Raw genomic sequence first — 21,347 nt, forward strand, 5'->3', positions numbered from 1 at the left:
TACAAAGCCCTGGTGAAGATGATGATTATAGCACTTCAGAAGCACCACTTTAATAATGTACTTTTGTGTGCTGATAGGCTTATTGCTCATTGCCCCCTGTGTAAAGTCTCATTTGAGAAATTTATAGTATAGGTAATGCCAAGAAAGACCTAGGTTGACCTCATCCTTTTTGATAATAAGGACTAAGTAATTTACCACGTTTCATTTCTTTCTGAGGTTACCTTCCAGTAAATCTCAGAGCTAAACGTGGTACTCAGTCCTGGTTCCTTCATTTATTTCTCCCTCTTTTGTTGAACTTGGTTTTCAGTTCCTGTTTTTCTGCTTTTGCAAGTGATCTTAATGTGCCTCTGGCCAGCTGTATCCCAGACTTACTGGAGAGAGATGGGTGCACTTTGATGCAGTGAAAAGACCAACCCCAATGTCACTACTGCCTCTTCTGCTTACAACTCCTGGAGCTACCATCCATTTATGTCCTTCTCAGTGAGGTTTGCCCCAAGCATTTGGTAAACTATATCTTTCAATTTACCTCCAAGCTTCCATCTCCCTGCCAGAGCTTTTGAAAACAGTGGTTAACCCTGCTTAGAGCATGGAGCTGTTCACTCCCTTGAGTCAGATTTTTATTTGAAAAGAAATTCAGCCTTAATAGTGCAGTATCACAAAATACAAAAGCAACTTCTTTGTGTGACAAACAACAATGAATGAGCAAAATGTCCTGTTTGTGCTTAAACAGTCTTTGGAGAAGACAGTTGTCGTTTCTCTGAGACAGGAGACATCTAAAATACGGGGAAGCACACACACCACCCCCACCACCACCAATACTAACAATAACAAACTATGAATTCATAGTTCAATTTTTTTGGGGGTTCCTTTGTATCACACTGAGGGGATCATAAAATAAAATATTTGATTAAGATATTTAATTTATGAATACCTCATTAGGCATCTGAAGCTGGAATTTACCTCAAGAATTTTACTTGGGGTTTGACATTTTTTGAATCATAACATGGGATTGTGAAGTTTAGTCACTGTTGATTCAAGTTTGCGGACAACAATAAAATGAAGAGGCTTAGTTCTTAGCACACTGAATTAGGGATTCAAACTCTGTGTGTTTGTTCTGTGTTGCAAACTCATTTGTCCATTGGATTTTTAAGATCTAAATTGGTATTTAGCTACACCTATACCCTTTTCAGTTTATTAAAATTTATAAATCATATATTTTTATTTCTAGAAAGTCTTTTTGCTTGGTCTCTAAATGACTTGCTTTCAGAGTATATCTTATTTTTAAAGTTCTTTTTGAACTCTTGCATCTATTCAATGTCAATAGAAGTCATCTCTTCTAAAGGCACATCCTTCTCCCTGAAAATCCTTAAATATGTTGTTATAATTTTTTTTTGCTTGCTCATTTTTCTCTATAATTAATTTCAGCAAAGGCACCATCAGGTTTGAAGGTCTGTGAAAGAGTGGGGAGCAAGAGAAGGGTGGAAGGCACAGCCATGTCTCCTCCCGTGAGCCAGCTGTGAGCATGCCAGACAACCTGACTCTGCTGCTGGGGCACTAACTGAAGGCCTCTCCGCAGCTAGTCTCAGCCTAATACAGTCAGTGCAGAGGCAATAGGACCCATTTGGCCTGGTCATATTCTAGGAGAATTGACAACCTCTAGCTTCAGTCATCTTTACACCTTCCAGAGAGGATGGTGGGAGAGAAAGGAAATCAGGAAGGCATGCTCAAGTTTCCATCATTTAAATCTCTGTCCAGATTTTGATGAGTTCCAGGAAAAAAAAAATGGCAGCTGTGAATCGAAAGCATTTTGCACCATGTCAAAGTGGAGTTCATCTTAAAAAATGTATAAATATTCATCATCAAGACACCTACCTGCATAATTCTTTGTGCAAACAAATCAGAAGAAAAAAACTGCAGGCGATCATGTAGATAGGTACAGACATGTCATTGTTAAGATTTAGGGGGACCAGCAATTCCTAACAAGAACCCTAACAAAAGTGGAAATAGAAGATGAAGATTAGTTATAGATGAAATTTGTTAATAGTTATATATAGTTAGTTATAACATATCAAATATTGAAATGTTAAAGCCATTTTCCATAAAATTAAGAACAAAATGCAGATGGCAGCTATATTTCTCATAAGAAATGCAGCTTTGGAGACAATTTCAGCCTTCATAAGACCATAATATAAAATCATTTATATAAATGCTAAAGAAAAAAATCAAAGAATATGAAATCACCTGTGTCAGAAAATACTATTTGAATAAAAACAATTGCTAGCATGCTACATTAGTTTTCTATGCTGGGTAACAAATTATACAAATTTGGAGACTTGATATGTGGTTATTATCTCACAGTTTCTGTGGATCAGAGTACTGATATAGCTTATTCAATCCTCTGCTGAGGGTCTCATGAGACTACATTCCAGGTGTTAGTCAAGCTGTGTCCTATCTATAGGCTCAACAGTGGAAGAAACTGCTTCCAAGATCACTCAGGTAGTTGCCAGAATGTATTTCCTTGTAGTTATTGACTATGGCAGCTTGCTACTTCAAAATAAGCAATGGAGAGAGAGAGAGAGAGAGAGAGAATGTCTAGAGTGAATTGACTAGTTAGACACAGTTTTATGTTATCTCACATGCTGAAGAGAGTGACAGACACTTCATTGCCTTTGCAATTGGTCAGAAGCAGGTCACAGTTTCTGCCTATACTCAAGGAGAGGGGGTTACATGAATACCAGGAGACAGGGACCATGAAGCCCATCTTAAAGTTCCATACCCCAGGAAAACAGTTTAGCAGTTACTTAAAAAGTTAAACAAAGGATTGTCATATGACCCAGCAATTCCACTTGTACATGCATATCCACAGCAACACTATTCATAATAGCCCAAAGTAAAGACAATCTGTATTAGTCAGGGTTCTCTAGAGGGACAGAACTAATAGGATATATGCATATATGAAGGGGAGTTTATTAGGAAATATTCACTCACACGATCACAAGGTGAACTCTCAAAATATGCCATCTACAAGGTAAGGAACAAGGAAGCCAGTCTGAGTCCCAAAACCTCGAAAGCAGGGAAGCCGACATTGCAGCTTTCAGTCTGTGGCTGAAGGCCTGAGAGCCCGTGGCAAACCACTGGTGTAAAGTCCAAGAGTCCAAAAGCTGAAGAACTTGGAGTCTGATGTTCGTGGGCAGGAAGCATGCAGCACAGGAGAAAGATGAAGGCTGGAAGACTTAGCAAATTGGCCTCTCCCACCTTCTTCCACCTTCTTCCGCCGCCTTCTTCCTGCTTTACTCTAGCCGCACTGGCAGTTGATTGGATGGTGCCCACCCACACTGAAGGTGGGTCTGCCTCTCCCAGTCCATTGACACAATTATTAATCTCCTTTGGCAACACCCTCACAGACACACCCAGGAACAATACTTTGAATCCTTCAATCCAATCAAGTTGACACTTAATACTAAACATACACAATCCAAAGGTCCATCAACTGATACGTAGACAAAATGTGGTATGTACATACAATTATTCTGTCTTAAAGAATGAAGCAGTATAACATACTGCGACATAAAAGAACCTTGAAAACATCATGCTAGGTGAAATAATCCAGTCACAACAGGCCATGTATAGTACAATTCTGTTTATATGAAATGTCTAGATCAGTCAAATCCATACAGAAAGAATGTAGATCAGTGACTAAGAGAGGTTGGGGTTGAGAGGAATTGTTCTGACTGACAATAAATACAGGTTTCTTTTCAGAATGAAGGAAACATCCTGGAATTAGATAGTGTTGATGGTTGCACAACGTAGCGAATATACTAAAAGCACTTAACTATTTGTACATCCTCTGTGTGTATGTGTGTGTGTGTTTTTGTTTTTTTGTTTGTTTGTTTGTTTTTTAGACAAATTCTCGCTCTCTTGCCCAGGCTGGAGTGTGCAGTGGTGCGATCTCGGCTCACTGCAACCTCCGCCTCCTGGATTCAAGCCATTCTCCTGCCTCAGCCTTCGGAGTAGCTGGAATTACAGGGGCATGCCACCACGTCCAGCTAATTTTGTATTTTTAGTAGAGATGAGGTTTCACCATGTTGGCCAGGCTGGTCTCAAACTCCTGAACTCAGGTGATCTGTGCACTTCGGACTTCAAAGTGCTAGGATTACAGGCGTGAGCCACCGTGCCCAGCTTATTTGGACATCTTAAAACATATGAAAACAAATGTTATGTTGTGTAAATTATATTTGAATTTTTTTAACAACTCTATACCACACACATGCCTAATTAATGTATACCTATACAAAATTAACTTTTTTTTTAAACTTTAAGTTGTAGGGTACATGTGCACAACATGCAGGTTTGTTACATAGCTATGCATGTGCCATGTTAGTTTGCTGCACCCATCAACTCGTCATTCACATGAGATATTTGTCCTAATGCTATCCTTCCCCCAGCACCCCACCCCCCAACAGGCCCTGGTGTGTGATGTTCCCCTTCCTGTGTCCATGTGTTCTCATTGTTCAACTCCCACCTATGAGTGAGAACACGCAGTGTTTGGTTTTCGGTTCTTGTGATAGTTTGCTGAGAATGATGGTTTCCAGCTTCATCCGTGTCCCTGCAAAGGACATAAACTCATCCTTTTTTATGGCTGCATAGTATTCCATGGGGTATATGTGCCACATTTTCTTAATCCAGTCTATCATTGATGGACATTTGGGTTGGTTCCAAGTCTTTGCTATTGTGAATAGTGCTGCAATAAACTTACGTGTGCATGTGTCTTTATAGTAGCATAATTCATAATCCTTTGGGTATATACCGAGTAATGGGATCACTGGGTCAAATGGTATTTCTAGTTCTAGATCCTTGAGGAGTCGCCATACTGTCTTCTACAATGGTTGAAGTAATTTACACTCCCACAAACACTGTAAAGGTGTTCGTATTTCTCCACACCCTCTCCAGCATCTGTTGTTTCCTGACTTTTTAATAATTGCCATTTTAACTGGCATGAGATGGTATCTCATTGTGGTTTTGATTTGTAATTCTCTGATGTACGAGTGATGATGAGCATTTTTTCATGTGTCTGTTGGCTGCATAAATGTCTTCTTTTGAGAAGTGTCTGTTCATATCCTTTGCCCACTTTTTGATGGAGTTGTTTTTTTCTTGTAAATTTGTTTAAGTTCTTTGTATATTCTGTATATTAGCCCTTTGTCAGATGGGTAGATTGCAAAAATTTTCTCCCATTCTGTAGGTTGCCTGTTCACTCTGATGGTAGTTTCTTTTGCTGTGCAGAAGCTCTTCAGTTTAATTAGATCTCATTTGTCAATTTTGGCTTTTGTTGCCATTGCTTTTTGTGTTTTAGTCATGAAGTCTTCACCCATGCCTATGTCCTGAATGGTATTGCCTAGGTTTTCTTCTAGGGTTTTTATGGTTTTGGGTCTTGAGTTAATTGTTGTATATGGTATAAGGAAGGGATCCAGTTTCAGCTTTCTACATATGGCTGGCCGGTTTTCCCAGCACCATTTATTAAATAGGGGATCCTTTCCCTATTGCTTATTTTTGTCAGGTTTGTCAAAGATCTGATGGTTGTAGATGTGTGGTGTTATTTCTGAGGCCTCTGTTCTCTTCCATGGGTCTATATATCTGTTTTGGTACCAGTACCATGCTGTCTTGGTTACTGTAGCCTTGTAGTAACAAAGTTTGACAAAAATTTTATTTAGTAACAAGTGATAAAAATTGACAAAAAAAAAAGTTTGAAGTCTGGTAGCATGATGCCTCCAGCTTTGTTCTTTTGGCTTAGGATTGTCATGGCTATGTGGGCTATTTTTTGGTTCCATATGAAGTTTAATGTAGTTTTTCCAATTCTGTGAAGAAAGTCATTGGTAGCTTGATGGGGATAGCATTGAATCTATAAATTATCTTGGGCAGTATGGCTATTTTCATGATATTGATTCTTCCTATCTATGAGCATGGAATGTTCTTCCATTTGTTTGTGTCCTCTTTTATTTCATTGAGCAGCAGTTTGTAGTTCTCCTTTAAGAGGTCCTTCATTTCCCTTGTAAGTTGGATTTCTAGGTATTTTATTCTCTTTGTAGCAATTGTGAATGGGAGTTCACTCATGATTTGGCTCTCTGTTTGTCTGTTATTGGTGTATAGGAATGCTTGTGATTTTTGCACATTGATTTTGTATTGAGACTTTGCTGAAGCTGCTTATAAGCTTAAGGAGATTTGGGGTTGAGACAATGGGGTTTTCTAAATATACAATCATGTCCTCTGCCAACAGAGACAATTTGACTTCCTCTTTTCCTAATTGAATACCCTTTATTTCTTTCTTTTGCCAGATTACCCTGGCCAGAACTTCCAACACTATGTTGAATAGGAGTGGTGAGAGAGGGCATCCTTCTCTTGTGCAGGTTTTCAAAGGGAATGCTTCCAGCTTTTGCCCATTCAGTATGATATTGGCTGTGGGTTTGTCATAAATAGCTCTTATTATTTTGAGATACCTTCTATCAATACCTTTTCTGCATCTATTGAGATAATCGTGTGGTTTTTGTCGTTGGTGGTTGGTTCTGTTTATGGGATGGATTACATTTATTGATTTGCGTATGTTGAACCAGCCTTGCATCTCAGGGATGAAGCCGACTTGATCGTGGTGGATAAGCTTTTTGATGTGCTGCTGGATTTGGTTTGCCAGTATTTTATTGTGGATTTTCGCACTGATGTTCATCAGTCTCTTTTTTTTGTTGTGTCTCTGCCAGGCTTTGGTATCAGGATAATGCTGGCCTCTTAAAATGAGTTAGGGAGGATTCCTTCTTTTTCTGTTGATTGGAATAGTTTCAGATGGAATGGTACTAGCTTCTCTTTGTACCTCTGGTAGAATTCGGCTGTGAATCCGTCTGGTCCTGGACTTGTTTTGTTGGTAGGCTTTAATTATTGCCTCAATTTCATAACCTGTTATTGGTCTATTCAGAGATTCAACTTCTTCCTGGTTTAGTCTTGGGAGGGTGTATATGTCCAGGAATTTATCCATTTCTTCTAGATTGTCTAGTTTATTTGTATAGAGGTGTTTATCATATTCTCTGATGGTAGTTTGTATTTCTGTGGGATCGGTAGTGATATCCTCTTTATCATTTTTTATTGCTGTCTGTTTGATTCTTCTCTCTTTTCTTGTTTATTAGTCTTGCTAGCAGTCTATCTATTTTGTTGATCTTTTCAAAAAACCAGCTCCTGGAATCACTGATTTTTTTGAAGGGTTTTTTGTGTCTCTATCTCCTTCAATTCTGCTCTAATCTTAGTTATTTCTTGCCTTCTGCCAGCTTTTGAATTTGTTTGCTCTTGCTTCTCTAGTTCTTTTAATTGTGATGTTAGGGTGTTGATTTTATATCTTTCCTGCTTTCTCTTGTGGGCATTTAGTGCTATAAATTTTCCTCTACACACTGCTTTAAATGTGTCCCAGAGATTTTGGTATGTTGTGTCTTTGTTCTCATTGGTTTCAAAGAACATCTTTATTTCTGCCTTCATTTCGTTATTTACCCAGTAGTCATTCAGGAGCAGGTTGTTCAGTTTCCATGTAGTTGTGTGGTTTTGAGTGAGTTTCTTAATCCTGAGTTCTAATTTGATTGCACTGTGGTCTGAGAGACAGTTTGTTGTGATGTCTGTTCTTTTACATTTGCTGAGGAGTGCTTTTCTTCCAATTATGTGGTCAATTTTAGGATAAGTGTGATGAGGTGCTGAAAAGAATGTATATTCTGTTGATTTGGGGTGGAGAGTTCTGTAGATGTCTATTAGGTCAGCTCGGTGCAGAGCTGAGTTCAAGTCCTGGATATCCTTGTTAACCTTCTGTCTTGTTGATCTGTCTAATATTGACAGTGGGTGTTAGAGTCTCCCATTATTATTGTGTGGGAATCTAAGTCTCTTTGTAGGTCTCTAAGCACTTGCTTTTTGAATCAGGGTACTCCTGTATTGGGTGTATATATGTTTAGGATAGTTAGCTCTTCTTATTGAATTGATCTTTTTGCCATTATTTAATGACCTTCCTTGTCTCTTTTGATCTTTGTTGGTTTAAATTCTGTTTTATCAGCGACTAGGATTGCAACCCCTGCTTTTTTTTTTTTTTTTTTTGCTTTCCTTTTGCTTGGTAGATCTTCCTCCATCCCTTTATTTTGAGCCTATGTGTGTCTCTGCATGTGAGATGGGTCTCCGGATTACAGCACACTGATGGGTCTTGACTCTTTATCCAATTTGCCAGTCTGGGTCTTTTAATTTGGGCATTTAGCCCATTTACATTTAAGGTTAATATTGTCATGTGTGAATTTGATCCTGTCATTATGATGTTAGCTGATTATTTTGCCCATTGATTGATGCAGTTTCTTTATAGCATCAATGGTCTTTATAATTTGGCATGTTTTTGCAGTGGCTGGCACCGGTTGTTCCTTTCCATGTTTAGTGCTTCCTTCAGGAGCTCTTGTAAGGCAGGCCTGGTGGTGACAAAATCTCTCAGCATTTGCTTGTCAGTAAAGGATTTTATTTTTCCTTCACTTATGAAGCTTAGTTTGGCTGGATATGAAATTATGGTTTGAAAATTCTTTTCCTTAAGAGTGTTGAATTTTGGCCCCCTCTCTCTTCTGGCTTGTAGGGTTTCTGCTGAGAGATCCACTGTTAGTCTGATGGGCTTCCCTTTGTGGGTAAGCCAACCTTTCTCCCTATCTGTCCTTAACATTTTTTCCTTCATTTCAACTTTGGTGAATCTGACAATTATGTGTCTTGGGGTTGCTCTTCTCAAGAATCTTTGTGGTGTTCTCTGTATTTCCTGAATTTGATTGTTGGCCTGCCTTGCTAGGTTGTGGAAGTTCTCCTGGATAATATCCTGAAGAGTATTTTCTAACTTGGTTCCATTTTCCCCGTCACTTCTAGGTACCCCAATTAAATGTAGATTTGATCTTTTCACATAGTCCCATATTTCTTGGAGGCTTTTTTTTTTTCACTCTTTCTTCTCTAATCTTGTCTTCTCACTTTATTTCATTAATTTGATCTTCAATCACAGATATCCTTTCTTCCTCTTGATCGAATCAGCTATTGAAGCTTGTGCCTGCATCATGAAATTCTCGTGCTATGATTTTCAGCTCCATCAAGTCATTTAAGGTCTTCTCTACACTGTTTATTCTACTTAGCCATTCGTCTAACCTTTTTTCAAGGTTTTTAGCTTCCTTGTGATGGGTTAGAACAAGCTCCTTTAGCTTGAAGAAGTTTGTTTTTACTGATCTTCTGAAACCTACTTCTGTCAACTCGTCAAACTCATTCTCCCTCCAGTTTTGTTCTGTTGCTGGAGAGGAGCTGCATTCCTTTGGAGGAGAAGAGGTGCTATGGTGTTTAGAATTTTCAGCTTTTCTGCTCTGATTTTTCCCCATCTTTGTGGTTTTTATCTACCTTTGGTCTTTGATGTTGGTGACTTACAGATGGGGTTTGGTGTGGATGTCCTTTTTGTTGATGTTGATGCTATTCCTTTCTGTTTGTTAGTTTTCCTTCTAACAGGCCCCTCAGCTGCAGGTCTGTTGGAATTTTCTGGAGGTCCACACCAGACCCTGTTTGCCTGGGTATCACCAGCAGAGGCTGCAGAACAGCAAATATTTCAGAACCGCAAATATTGTTGCCTGATTTTACCTCTGGAAGTTTCATCCCAGAGGGGCACCCACCTGTATGAGGTGTCTGTCAGCCTCTACTGGGAGGTGTCTCCCAGTCATGCTATATGGGGGTCAGGGACCCACTTGAGGAGGCAGTCTGTCTGTTCTCAGAGCTCAAACGCTGTGCTGGGAGAACCACTGCTCTCTTCAGAGCTATCAGACAGGTATGTTTAAGTGTGCAGAAGTTGTCTGCTGCCTTTTGTTCAGCTATGCCCTGCCCAGAGAGGTGGAGTCTAGAGAGGCAGTAGGCCTTGCTGAGCTGCGGTGGGCTCCACCCAGTTCGAGCTTCCCTGCAGCTTTGTTTACCTACTCAAGCCTCAGCAATGGCAGATGCCCCACCCCCGCCAGGCTGCAGCCTCCCTGCTGGATCTCAGACTGCTGTGCTAGCAGTGAGCAAGGCTCCATGGGCATGGGACCTGCTGAGCCAGGCATGGGAGGGAATCTCCTTGTCTGCTGGTTGCAAAGACAATGAGAAAAGTGCAGTATTTGGGGAGAAGTATACTGTTCCTCCAGGTACAGTCTGTCACAGCTTCCCTTGGCTAGGAAAGGGAAATCCCCCAACCCCTTGCACTTCCTGCATGAGGTGACGCCCCACCCTGCTTTGGCTCACCCTCCATGGGCTGCACCCACTGTCCAACCAGTCCCAGTGAGACGAACCAGGTACCTCAGTTGGAAATGCAGAAATCTCTCGTCTTCTGTGTCGATCTCACTGGGAGCTGCAGACTGGAGCTGTTCCTATTCGGCCATGTTGGAAGCGGCCTGGAAACTTCTATTCCAAAATTAACTTCTCAATATAATAGAAACATCCCATTAGAAATAAAGGAAAACTATATTCATAATAGTAATAAAATGTTTAATTATCTATGATTCATTTTAACAAGAATAGGAAGATCTATGAAGAAAAAGATAAGAAATAATAGTATCAAATACCAGTATTTACAAAATTGATGCTTAATACAAAATAATTAAAATCTTAATGAACTTTTAAAACTAGATACATATTTTTAAAGTCATTATGAAATAATCAATGTGTAAAAATAGCTAAGAAAATTATGATAAGAAAATTCCTGGATAGTAAAACTTAATTTAAAAACTTCCTATAAACAAAATAGTGTGTTCTTGACCCATTTATTCAGTGGAACAGAATTAAAGGTTTTGAAATAGATTCAAGTAAAAATGAGAAGTTAATATGGTATTTTGTTTCAATGGATAAAGAGTGTTTATTTAAAAAATGATTCAGATATACAGGCAAGATTAAAGCAAATTTAGGTCCTTTACCTCATATATATATGATATTTTATATATATTATATATGATATTATATATATATGATATTTTATATATATATATATATCCATAGTCCATGTTGATTAAATATATAGGAAAAGAAGAAAGAAAAATGCATTAGAAAAAGCTAGGGGAAATATCTCATTACGGAAGGAAAGAAAGAAACTCAGGGGTAAAAACAATAGTAGATATTTCTAATCATAGTAGGTTAAATATGTATAATGATGGATATATATACTATGTTATATAACAATATGCATTAACTATACACACAAATATATCAATATATATGTAAACTAAATATTATTGACAGATGTGTATGCTTAAAAAATAGACAGATAATACATAAGTAGAAGTTTTTCTGACTTCTCAGACAGGAAAAGAGTTAATATTGCTAAAATCTTGAGAGTGTATTCAAGCCCATCAGAGAAAAACACAACTCAAAAGAAAAATGGACAGATGTGAATAGGAAAGTCAAAGAAGATTAATCCAAGCAGACTATACACATATTGAATGATGCCAACCCTCACTAGTATTGAGGGAAAGGCAAATTAAAGCAGCAATAAGATAATATTTTTCACCATTAGACTCTAAAAATTAAAGTGATCATACCCAGTAGTTATAACTTTTTGAAAAATACAACTCATTAGAGCACCTTTATTAACTCCAGAAATACAAAGACTATATAATATAGAAAGATTAGTTTAAAATCAGCACTGTGCTGGTAAGGGCAGCCACGATTCCAGAAACATTAATTGCTAGGTAGACTCATTACTGATTAAATAAGAAACCTCAAACACCATTAGACAATTGTGATTAAATGTATGTCGTCCTAATTGAATGTATTGTTTATTGCCTTCTACTGAATCAGCAGGTCACCTGCCTGTTTTGTATATTTGAAAAGGGCACATCTATGCAGATCTCAGGTTCCCTGTTGTATGACATACTCCTTCACCACCTTCAAATACTACCTTTTAGGTTATAACATTTAAAAAGAAAGTGGCACTTCCGCTTCACCTGCTCAGCAAGTGAATTCCTATAACATCTTGTAGAGTGATGAGTAAACAATTATTTATTAGAAAAAATATCACATGCTTTTCATTCAGCAATCCCACTTTGAGACTATCTTCTATGAAAATAGGAGCATCATATTTAAGGACGTTAATGGAAGCATTATTATTATTATTTTTTTTTTGAGACTGAGTCTTGCTCTGTTGCCCAGGCTGGAGTGCAGTGGTATGATCTCGGCTCACTGCAAACTCCGCCTCCCGGGTTCATGCCATTCTCCTGCCTCAGCCTCCCGAGTAGCTGGGACTACAGGTGCCCGCCACCACACCCGGCTAATTTTTTGTATTTTTAGTAGAGATGGGGTTTCACTGTGTTAGCCAGGATGGTCTCGATCTCCTGACCTTGTGATCCTCCCGCCTCGGCCTTACAAAGTGCTGGGATTACAGGTGTGAACCACCGCGCGCGGCCTGGAAGCATTATTTTTAATAGCAACATATTGGAAATATGAACACTCATCAGTAGTTGTGCTTTCAAGAATCATGTAATATCCATCATATAGAACATTATGCAGCTATCCAAAAAAATGATTCAGACCCTGTCATCCTAAATGGATGCCTGTAATGCTAATGAAAGAAGCAAGTTATCTAGTATTTTCATTATTTTTGTAAAAATAAAACACAGCATAATGACTACACCAAATGCTTTCATCTGTGAATGTGTGGTCTAGCTGTGTTCTTTCTCAGCCATAGGGAAGGGTGAGCACTGACCCTAACAGACTATTGATATTTGTTGCCTTAAATCTGTAAGAAAAGTGAAATGGGAAGAGAGGGAAGTTATCTCCTTTTTTGCTGTATCTTGCTTTCTTCTACCAGCTATAATGGGTTTGTGTTATTTTGCCGTACAAAGAAAGAAACAGAAAATGTAAAAGAACAGTATCTTTGGTTGGCTGATAACGTTTCCCAGTTATTTATGTACTTGTTTTTGTTTTGTACTTCTTACTGCATTTAGATGTATTTTCAAAATGGAGCAGAGATAAATGTAAATTCTTTTTTTTTATTTGAACCAGAAGCCTAGATTTTGTTTTAAATAATCACTCTGGTCAAACTTCTATTATCTCCCACTTGGTGGGACAGAGCCCCTGTGAATAAAATTAGCCCCATGTGGAGAAAGAAAGGGTGTTCTGAGTTGGGCTGGCCTGGCAGTAACTGAGAGAGGTTTGGGGAAATGTGATTGCACCAGGCAAAGACCTTTCAAGGACAATCAAAATTGAAAACTCGAGCAGACAAACCCTGTGTGGTTTTCCCAAACGTACTTGGAAAAGGAGAGGTGTCTTCCAGCCCAGGTCCTGGGCATGGCTTCTGTCTCACTCTGCAAGAGACATAAAAATTTCCCCACAAGTTGAGAGGACCTCAAGGCCTTTTCCCAGTATATGAAGTGTGATGGAGAGAAAATATTATTTTGGAACAAAGCCTTGGCATGTGTTGTTGGAAGAGCTTCTGTAGCATGAGAAATAATCTTTCTCTCTAAACATGTGAAATACTTCTCCAATAAAATAATTCAAGCCTAGAGTTTGTTGTTATTGTTTATTTTTCTGTTTTGGGGTAGTTAAACACTTTTTCCTTGATTGTTTTTTATTTAGGCTTTACATTCCAAGTTGAGTTTGTTTGCTAACAAAAAGAGTTTTCAGTTCACTTCATCAGTATTTCATATTTATTAGAAAAAACTAATATCCTTTGTAACATAGAGTTTTGTTTTCCCATTTTGGTTGTAATTCTGTCATATTTGCCTAGTTTTCAAAAAGTTTATATATAATTTGTTGGTTATTTACAAAGTGTCATCTATTGTATTATTAGTTCTACTCTTTATTTCTAATTTATACACTGTTATGGTTAACTTAATTATTTTCTTTGTCCTACTATCCTTAGTAGTCTTTCATGGTTTTTAAAAATTCCAATTTATTTATTTTTGACAATGAATGCATTAAATGCTACATATTGACCACTGATATAATTTTGGCTACTTGGTATTGGGAGAGTCATTTTCTAATTTTTTTCTCACTTTTATGTTTAGTGTCTCTGTGCTTCCTTGGGGGCTCAATTTGCTACTTGATGAAATATAAACTGCATTAGGCCTGTCTTTCAGTCATGGTCTGTGGGCAATACCTGAAAATGTCTTTATTTTGCTTCCATTCTTGAATCATGGTTTAACTGGTATAGAGTTCTATGTAAAGATATATTGGCCAGACGCGGTGGCTCATGCCTGTAATCCCAGCACTTTGGGAGGCCGAGGCGGGCGGATCATGAAGTCAGGAGATCGAGACCATCCTGGGTAACGCGGTGAAACCCCGTCTCTACTAAAAATACAAAAAAATTAGCCGGGCGTGGTGGCGGGCGCCTGGAGTCCCAGCTACTGGGAAGGCTGAGGCAGGAGAATGGCCTGAACCCGGGAGGCGGAGCTTGCAGTGAGCCGAGATCACACCACTGTACTCCAGCCTGGGCGACAAAGCCAGGCACTGTCTAAAAAAAAGAAAAAAAAAAAGATATATTTCGTCAGCACTTTGAAGTGATTTTTTCATTGTCCTTTGAAATCCCTTGCTGCTGATGTGAGGTCCGCTAGTCTGCTGTTGGTTGCATTGTTTTCATTTGTAAGCAATCTCTTTCTCTACCCTTTTTAAAGCTTTTCTTTATTTCTTTTTCTTTTCAGAGATAAAGTCTCGCTCTGTGGCCATAGCTCACTGCAGCTTCAAATTCCTGCGCTCAAGTAGTCCTCCCACCTCAGCTTCCCAAGTAGATGGGACTACAGGTATGTGCCACCAAGCCCAGCTCCTTTCTAAAGCTTTAAAACAACAACGAAAACAAACAAACAAAGGAAAAACCTTTGCACTGTGTAATTTAGATTTATTTTGTAACCATGTTGGATTAAGTATAATTTTTATACTGAGGACTCCTCTCTTTCTTTAAATCGGGGGAAAATAAAAACCAAAATAACGATAACAAAAAATTTTACAATGAGTAACAAATAATAAACCATGATAAAATAGCAACAAAAAACTAGTAAATAATAAATAGATGACTTTCAAAATTCTGTGTCTGAATTTAGTTGAAAAAATCTCTTGGATTAAAGCAGAAATCATAAAGAAAATCATTTGAATGAAAACATGAGTATCAAAACTACATCCAACATTTTTTGCTTCATCTCATTTTTTAATTCTCTGTTTCTTGAATAGTCAGATATATTTTGGCATTTGCCTGTCTATTATCCAATGTCTTTACTTTTTTTCCTTTTAACTCTCTCTGCCTCATTCTGAGAAATTTCCTCATGTCTGGATTGCATTTTGTGTGTGTGTGTGTGTTATATGTATTATATACTGTATTCTTTTTTTTTAAATTTTATTATTATTATACTTTAAGTTTTAGGGTACATGTGCACAACGTGCAGGTTTGTTATATACGTATACATGTGCCATGTTGGTGTGCTGCACCCATTAACTCGTCGTTTAGCATTAGGTATATCTCCTAATGCTATCCCTCCCCCGTCCCCCAACCCCACAACAGTCCCTGGTGTGTGATGTTCCCCTTCCTGTGTCCATGTGTTCTCATTGTTCAGTTCCCACCTATGAGTGAGAACATGAGGTGTTTGGTTTTTTATCCTTGCGATAGTTTGCTGAGAATGACGGTTTCCAGTTTCATCCATGTCCCTACAAAGGACATAAACTCATCCTTTTTTATGGCTGCATAGTATTCCATGGTGTATATGTGCCACATTTTCTTAATCCAGTCTATCGTTGTTGGACATTTAGGTTGGTTCCAAGTCTTTGCTATTGTGAATAGTGCCGCTATAAACATACGTGTGCATGTGTCTTTATAGCAGAATGATTTATAATCCTTTGGGTATATACCCAGTAATGGGATGGCTGGGTCAAATGGTATTTCTAGTTCTAGATCCCTGAGGAATCGCCACACTGACTTCCACAATGGTTGAACTAGTTTACAGTCCCACCAACAGTGTAAAAGTGTTCCTATTTCTCCACATCCTCTCCAGCACCTGTTGTTTCCTGACTTTTTAATGATCGCCATTGTAACTGGTGTGAGATGGTATCTCATTGTGGTTTTGATTTGTATTTCTCTGATAGCCAGTGATGATGAGCATTTTTTCATGTGTTTTTTGGCTGCATAAATGTCTTCTTTTGAGAAGTGTCTGTTCATATCCTTTGCCCACTTTTTGATGGGGTTGTTTATTTTTATGAGTGAACTCCCATTCACAATTGCTTCAAAGAGAATAAAATACCTAGGAATCCACCTTACAAGGGATGTGAAGGACCTCTTCAAGGAGAACTACAAACCAGTTCTCAATGAATAAAAGAGGATACAAACAAATGGAAGAACATTCCATGCTCATGGGTAGGAAGAATCAATATCGTGAAAATGGTCATACTGCCCAAGGTAATTTATAGATTCAATGCCATCCCCATCACGCTACCAATGACTTTCTTCACAGAATTGGAAAAAACTACTTTAAAGTTCATAGGGAACCAAAAAAGAGCCCACATTGCCAAGTCAATCCTAAGCCAAAAGAACAAAGCTGGAGGCATCACGCTACCTGACTTCAAACTACACTACAAGGCTACAGTAACCAAAACAGCATGGTACTGGTACCAAAACAGAGATATAGACCAATGGAACAGAACAGAGCCCTCAGAAATAATGCCACATATCTACAACTATCTGATCTTTGACAAACCTGACAAAAATAAGCAATGGGGAAAGGATTCCCTATTTAATAAATGGTGCTGGGAAAACTGGCTAGCCATATGTAGAAAGCTGAAACTGGATCCCTTCCTTACACCTTATACAACAATTAATTCAAAATGGATTAAAGACTTACATGTTAGACCTAAAACCATCAAACCCTAGAAGAAAACCTAGACAATACCATTCAGGACATAGGCATGGGCAAGGACTTTATGTCTAAAACACCAAAAGCAATGGCAAGAAAAGCCAAAATTGACAAATGGGATCTAATTAAACTAAAGAGCTTCTGCACAGCAAAAGAAACTACCATCAGAGTGAACAGGCAACCTACAGAATGGGAGAAAATTTTTGCAACCTACTCATCTGACAAAGGGCTAATATCCAGAATCTACAATGAACTCAAACAAATTTACTAGATTGCATTTTTAAATTCAAGTTTCATATTCAAATGCAGTGTCAAATTCCTTTCTTTCTTTCTTCTTTCTTTCTTTCTTTCTTTCTTTCTTTCTTTCTTTCTTTCTTTCTTTCTTTCTTTCTTTCTCTCTCTCTCTCTTTCTTTCTTTCTTTCCTTCTTTCTTGTTTTTTTAAACAGAGTCTTGGTCCATTGCCAGGCTGGAGTGCAGTGGTGTGATCTCAGCTCACTGCAACCTCTGCCTCCTGGGCTCAAGCGATTCTCCTGCTTCAGCCTCCCAAGCAGCTGGGACTACCGGTGTCCACCAAAATACCTGGCTAATTTTTGTATTTTTAGTAGAGACAGGTTTCACCATGTTGGCCAGGATGTTCTCGATCTCCTGACCTCGTGATCCACCCGCCTCAGCCTCCCAAAGTGCTGGGATTACAGGAGTGAGCCACCACACTCGGCCAATTCCTCTCTTTTTTGTACTGTACAGTTTAACCTGTCAATTAAGTCTTTTTAAAAATTTTAGTGACTCACTAGAATTTTCAAGTCTAGAAATCAATGCCACTTAATGCACATTGCTGTTAACTGTGTGAGCTTGGGTTAATCTCTTCTTCAGTTTTCTCATTTGTAAAATGGAGATAACACTAGTTTCTTCCTTAAGGAGTAACATGTTGCCATGATCAAATAAGTTAATATATGTAAGCTGTCTTTGAGATGCTTTAAGTAGGATAAATTATGTATTTTTTACATTGCATAGAAATGAAAAGTTGAGTAGGTATATTCTGGGGGCTTACACTCTTTCCTTTCCACCTCTTCAGAGACCTTCTCATTATTTCCTGTAAGTTTTACAAAAGGATGATCTTAATTCTTTACCAGGCAAAAAAAAAAAAAAAAAGCCATTTTTTGTTTATTTACCTTTTTTCAATACTTACTTACAGAATATTTTATTCTAAAAAAAATTTTGTCTAGGTGAGGATTTCATTTAATGAGTTTTCCTTTTTAATATCTACCAATGTGTCTTGTCTTAATATCTTTTTCAAACAAGGAAAATTTCTTTTTGCTATACATCTAATTGCTTTTTTTTGCTATATTTTCTTCTTAATTTCTGTAAGCTTGTTTCTTCATCTATAAAATAGAGAAAAATGCTACTTACCTCACAGCATTGTCCTGAAAATTACTCATGATAAAGTATGGAAGGAGTCCAGCCCTGGGTGGCATTAACAAATCATATGCCTCCTTAATAACATGACCGAAAGGCATGGCACCACATTCTTAAAGGGGTCCTTGCTGTCTGTATTTCAAATATTTTCTTCTTCTAAATTTTCTCACATTTTGAGTTCTTAAACAACAGAAAAAAACTGAGCAGAGGAACTGGCACATTGTTGACACTAAGTAAATGGTAGTTCTCCTAGTCCTTATTTTTATGAACTGGAATTCATACATTGTCTTTTTAGTATTCTTTCTATGTATCTGTCATCATTCTTACTATTTACATCTGTTTTTCTTCCTCTCCATATGATGCTGCTTTTCAGTTTTGTCTTTTATGTCGTTAATTCAACTCTGCTCACACTGCAGGGGGTGGGGGGTTTGCTTTGTTTTGTTTTTAGTTTAGTTATATCATTAGAAAACCTTGGGCAGTCTCGTCTCTTTGCCTTCTGTCATGGTGTGCTCTTCCTGTCAGAGTGGCACGCATTTCACTTCAAAAGCAATGTCCTTCTGCACCTTTCAAAGCACACAAAAAAAGAGTTTCTGAACATGTTTCTTTGGAGGATTTTGTTTCTAAAGGATGAAATTGCTCCTTATCAGTAGGAAATGTTCTTGTATATCTTGAAATTAATAACCTCTCTCTTTTGCACTTGTGCCTCTCTAATCCATAGCTCTTTTTTTAATATCATGTATTAAAGATTGCTTCCCATAGCACAGTCAACTTACCAGAGTGAGTTGAATATAGAACTCTTTGAAAAGGCAGCTGAAATTTTGTTTTTGGAGTTTACTTTTTCAATGTTTTTGTGACTTTCTGATAGAAGAAATTTAAACTCTCATGATATAAATTATCATAAAGGGTAGTTTGGGTATAATTTCTATGTGACATCGATTCTGTGATAATTATTTTTTGGCTGATTTATGTCAAGGGATACCCTGTTATCAGCAGAGATTTTCTCTTTTGGAGTAAAATTATACTTAAAGGCAATAGTCTACCCAAGCCTAAAACCTATTCAAAGGAAACTAGACTCAGGAAAATTGCCTGCATTTTCTATGCACCATCCTTGGTATGCTATTATTCAAATTACCTGTATACCCTTATGAGGACACACCACACAGAATAAGCATACACTGTTTTCTCAAAGTTGTAATTACAAGCCTTAGGAGCTATCCTATAAACTAAATCTACATGATAAAGCTTTGGTTATCTTCCTGTTAGTTATTGATTCCACTAATGGAAAAGAAATTGAGAATTTCTTTCCTTGGGTACTGAAATGAAATTCCTGAGTTCCGAAGTTGTTTTCTTCTAATTGGGAATGCAATGGACATAAAAATGCTCCTGAGAAGAGTGAGACTCCTTGAATATCTGAGCTGAGGAAGGCTCTACAAGTCAAACAAACCTTAAGTCAAAGGGCTGTGGGCTTGTCCTGCCCGTGTGGTCCACTGTACTTTAATTATGGAAGTGGAAAAGTTGATATAAAAATATCTTTTTAAAGAGACCATTTTCTATATGGGTTAATTCAACTTTTGTGCCATCAATGAGCCCTGGGGCAGAAACTCATACCTGTGATGTGTCCAGCATCACAACAGGTTTTGCATAGATGGAAAGAGTGTAGCATCAGCACTGATCATGGTGAAAATGGACAATGATGAGTGAAGTAAGCTCCAGGGTTTTAATCTGATAAGAAAAATATTATTAAACATTTAATTGGGGCCTATTTTTGTGTGAGGTACTTGCATAGATGTTAACCCACTTAGTCATTATGGGCATCCTGCCAGACAGGTATTGTTCTCTCTTATAAGTCAGGGAGCTGAGGGTCTTTGGTTCAATAGAAAGCCACCTGGACTGGAGTTAGAAGTGACCAGATCTTTCACTTAATGGTGGAATGGCCTTGGGGAGGTTGCTTATTCTTGGTCATCATTGTGGACTTGGCCCTTATGACGCTGAAGGCCCTTCCAGCTCTGACACCAATGGTTCTAGTTTATTCCACTGCTTGCTAGTGTATTCCACACACAGGTCAAAGACATTGCTGGCAGACATTGTGTTTTCCTTCACGTTTATGTGATTGCGGTTTACAAATAAACTCATTCTTTGTGTATGCCAACTACTCTCTTTAGAATAGACCAGAACCCAATGCCCCACCAGGAGCTGGCTCAGAAAAAGCTCCAGAGGCTACTCATGGCTGGCTTGGAAACCCGTTCTCTGAAAGAAGCCAAAGAAAGATGCCAATTTGCTCTGCAGGGGAGAAAAGGCCTCATATAGGGTGGGACACAGGCATTCTGTGCTACCCATTCTTTAAGACCAAAGGTAATGATCAACATGCTATTTTTGGTGCCAGCCATGGCCACTGGAGTTACTACTCATTAATACTATGAATGCAACCTTCAGATCCATTATGCAGAAGATAAAGGCAGCCAATAGAGCCACAAGTGCTGACTGTGTGACTCAGGCTACAGAAGGAACTTCTGTAGGAAGGGCCAGCTGCTCCCTTCATAGAGACACTTGCACAACCAGGACTTTGTATCATTCTCACTATTCACATAAGACAATGTCTCTCATTTACAAACAGAGCAAGGCTTCTAAAACAGCAATCTTAGCAGCTATCAGTGCCCTAGGGACTATTTTATGAAAACTACTTTGTGAGCCCTATCTATATATTTACACTTTAAACATTAAATTTACTCACATGTAAGCTCTTGTAGAACACATTTGTATGACATATCCAAAGAGATATATAAACTATCTGATGAGGCTATTTACTTACTTTAATAAATGAAACGAAACACAAAATGCTTCGAAGACTTTAAAAAATATGAAAATCCCATCATTTCCAGCACCTCAGCAGATAAAATTAGGTGGCTAATCTGGATTTCTCAGCCAATTACTCTTATGTAATGGAGTTTCTGAGAGCCTTTCTCTGCATAGTCATATAAGAACAATATGCAATATCTGCATTTGCAGACTGCCTTTTTTTCGTTTTTGTTTGTTTGTTTGTTTTTTGAGACAGAGTCTCACTCTGTCGCCCAAGC

General features: G+C 38.1%; 1 long non-coding RNA gene across 1 annotated transcript in view; it reads left to right on the forward strand.

Moving 5' to 3' along the window:
• The window catches only part of LOC129531789 (uncharacterized), a 282,788-nt gene that overhangs the window by 203,533 nt on the left and 57,908 nt on the right, over window positions 1-21,347 (forward strand). Inside the window, exon 3 of the long non-coding RNA XR_008677198.2 lies at window positions 14,667-14,765. This is a non-coding gene — a long non-coding RNA (uncharacterized lncRNA). The remainder of the gene's footprint in view (window positions 1-14,666; window positions 14,766-21,347) is intronic.

The sequence above is a fragment of the Gorilla gorilla genome, chromosome 12 (assembly GCF_029281585.2).
Source record: "Gorilla gorilla gorilla isolate KB3781 chromosome 12, NHGRI_mGorGor1-v2.1_pri, whole genome shotgun sequence".
Taxonomy (NCBI): domain Eukaryota; kingdom Metazoa; phylum Chordata; class Mammalia; order Primates; family Hominidae; genus Gorilla; species Gorilla gorilla.